The sequence below is a fragment of the Tupaia chinensis genome, unplaced genomic scaffold (genome assembly GCF_000334495.1).
Source record: "Tupaia chinensis unplaced genomic scaffold, TupChi_1.0 Scaffold139733_1, whole genome shotgun sequence".
Classification (NCBI taxonomy): domain Eukaryota; kingdom Metazoa; phylum Chordata; class Mammalia; order Scandentia; family Tupaiidae; genus Tupaia; species Tupaia belangeri.
In genome coordinates this window covers 318,192-321,208 of record NW_006199613.1, presented here as the reverse complement: position 1 = coordinate 321,208, position 3,017 = coordinate 318,192, and the positions used below count along the sequence as shown (strand labels likewise).

The window sequence follows — 3,017 nt, the reverse complement described above, 5'->3', positions numbered from 1 at the left end:
GGGGCCTGCGAGTGCCTGGGCCGGCGGCCGCACCGGGCCCAGCCCTCGGTGCAGCGACCTGGGAGCCTACCCCGCTGTCCTGCAGCCCCGCTGTCCTGCAGCCCCTCTGTCCCGCAGCCGTGCGGATGTGGTTTCTCCCATTCCTGGCCCTGCCCTGTAGCTGTGCGCCCTGTCCCCAGGCCCCAGGCCCTGGTGTCCCTCTCTGAGACTGGGTGACCAGGAAGCAGGTGAACTTGGCCAGGCTGCAGGCCGGATTCCCAGGCATCCTGCGGCTGATTAATCCAATCTCCCTAAGGTGGCCACCAGCGTGAGGAGTGCTTGGTGGTGGGGTTGGGATGTTGACGGCCCTCCATTCTGGGCTGTCTCTTGGACCCCAGGGACCCTGAGTGCTCTCCTTGAAGGCCCTGGCTCCTGCAGAGCCCACTGGGCGGCCTCCCCTCAGACCATGACCCCAGGGCTCTCACTGGGGGCTCCACTGCTGACTCAGGGGGAGGTTTGCTGGGGCCTAGCCAGTGTGGGCTGGGGCTCTGCTTCTGAATTGCAGGCCCGGGCAGTCGGGTGGGTGTGGGCTGTCCAGATCGGTGGCCTCAGGAAGTCTCACGCTCAGTCTCTGTCCACCCCAAGGGCAGGTTGGAGCCCTGCTCAGGCGTCCCTAGCTCCCAGTGGCCGTGGGGACTGTGGTGCATCTCCCAGTGGGACTGAGTCGCTTTGCTGTGGTTAACTGACTCTGTGGCAGACTGCCCCGCTTTGCAGCACGGGGCCTGTGTGTGTGCGTGTCACACAGCCAGGTGGACCGCCACCGTGGGAGGAGCCCCAGGAGGGTGGGGCACTGCCCTGTCCTGGGAGGGGCCCTGGTCTGGACTTAGCTTTGCCATGCCGTTATTGTTCTGAACCCCCCAGGCAGGTGGGTGTGCGCCTCTGGTTCTGTGCTCCCCTGGGACCTCATGTTGCTAGAACACGGCTGGAGTCTTTCCCGATGCCACCAGGTGCACTTGGGCTGGTGGCCCACAGAGACACCCACCTCGCCAGGTCCGAGTGTGCAGCCCAGGCCCCTTCTGTCAGCCTCAGCCTGCGTCCTGTGTCCTGAGTGCGCACCGCCACCTCCAGGAAGGGGACAGCACGGGGAGCACAGGGCCTGTCCTCGGACTCGGTCTCGGGGCAGTCTGCGGAGAGCCCTGGGGTCTGGCCCAGCCTGAGTCCTAGTCCCTGCAGGGTGGGGAGGCCCTCGGGAGCAGGGAGCAGGGAGGCCTCTGCTCAGGCACCTCCGGCACTTCACCCCTGCCTTTGTGTTCGTCAGGTGGGACAAGGGGAGTGTGGACGTGGCTGGAATCCCGCATGTGTCCTGGGGGAGACCGCCTGAGGTAGGGCGTCACGTCCAGCTTCCCTGCACGTGGGGGACATGGGGGTTTGAGTGTGGGTCTTGAGACATTTCTTTCTTTGTCAAGTTTCTTCATGAGCGAGAGACGCAGACGGAGAGGCAGAGGCAGCGCCCGACCAGGCCCTGGGCCACGACCACCCCAGCCCTGGCTCACCCTGTATCAGCACAACGCTCTCTGCGGGCGCACCTTGTATCAGCACGTCGCTCTCTGTGTCCAAATCCAGAGCCTCCAGTGTGCGTCGGCCACGGCCCGTGTGTCCCCACTGAACCAGCACTGGCCCTGGGACATTGCTAGCGTGGGTGGTGGGCAGTGGACTTGCTCAGGCCCTCAGGTCATCCTCCCGGTGGGAGGCCCGGTTCTCCCTGGCACGTACTTCCAGATGTGGGCACCGGCCGTGGGTCCCGGAGAGAGCTGCCCGATGGAGTGATGGCGACCCCTACGTGGCTGAGTGGCCGTATCGTGGCAGGGGGCCTGTGTAGCAATAATAAACATTCTCTGTGACTTTTCTTCTTCAAAGACATGCTGCTGAGTTCCCTGCTGGGCGTGGGGCGTTTTCCTGACAGCCTTAGGATGGGGAGAGAGCAGGGTGGTGAGCCCGGCCTGAGAACGGAGGGGAGGTTGACGGTGGGTGTGCACCCACTCCCGAGGACCGCAGAGAGCGCTGACCAGGCAGGGGTGTTTAGAGGCAGGGACGGAATGGGCCAGTGTCTGCTCAGTGTCTCCTGTGTGGGACGCCTCCCCCTTTTAGCCATGGCTCTGCTGACTTTCCAGGGAGCACACATGGCAGGAGGCCACCACGGTGCTCTCCTTCACTCCCACCTGGCCTGTCCCCTGTCCCCACATGCTGCCTTCCTCCAGGACTCAGTCCCGCGATTGTTCCAGCTCCACCTTCCTCTGGAGGACGCACTGGGGGACTGATGGTGGACAAGTGGGTGCCCTCAGAGCATTCTCAGGACCGCCGGGCCTTCTGCGTTGAGGGCGAGGCAGGGCTATGTGGCCCAACCTTGCTGGGTGGGGCTCGGCGGCTCGTGTCCATGCCCACCTCACGTTGGCGCCCCTCTCCTGCGTGTCGGCCGTGTATTACAACCAACACGTAGGACACGCTGGCACCAGGGCTGCGTTCCCTGTTTCTGTTTTTTAGAGATTTTTGCTGTAGGGCACATATGCTCACTGGAGAGACAGAGAAGCAAGAAATGGCCCCCCGGGGGATGGGGGGCCGCAGTGCCTTCTCCGTTCTCCCAGATCCTGGGCACGCGTGCACACACGCATGTGCCTGGCTGTGTAGCGAGGGACGCGGAGCCCAGCTCTGGGACGCTCTGGCTTGGCCGTCGCGTCTGCTCTCTGCCTCCTCCTTCCGCTGTGTAGACACCTCGGGCTGTCCTGGAGGCCCTGTGCCTTGTTTGCCGGTGCCACTCCAAGCCGGCCGCTCCTGTGCGTGTGCACGTCGCCTTGTTCTCGTGTTTGTAAAAGTATCTGTTTGGTGGATTCTGGGGACCCCACACGGAGGCCTGGGGGACACAGGGACTGTGTGGGGAACTGCATAGGCGCCTTCGTCTGCCGACACATGTGAAGGGACCCTGAGACGGCACCCTGGTGCAGAGCGGCATGTGTCTCAGGGATCCGGGGCAGCTGCGGGTT

At 64.2% G+C, this 3,017-nt stretch overlaps 1 long non-coding RNA gene across 1 annotated transcript; it reads left to right on the top strand.

The window, feature by feature from the left end:
- The first annotated feature begins 23 nt into the window (after positions 1–23).
- On the top strand, positions 24–1,552 carry LOC102477523 (uncharacterized). Its single transcript, XR_336532.2, has 3 exons — positions 24–295; positions 1,298–1,361; positions 1,446–1,552. It is a non-coding gene; the product is annotated as an uncharacterized LOC102477523 (long non-coding RNA).
- Positions 1,553–3,017: the final 1,465 nt, after the last annotated feature.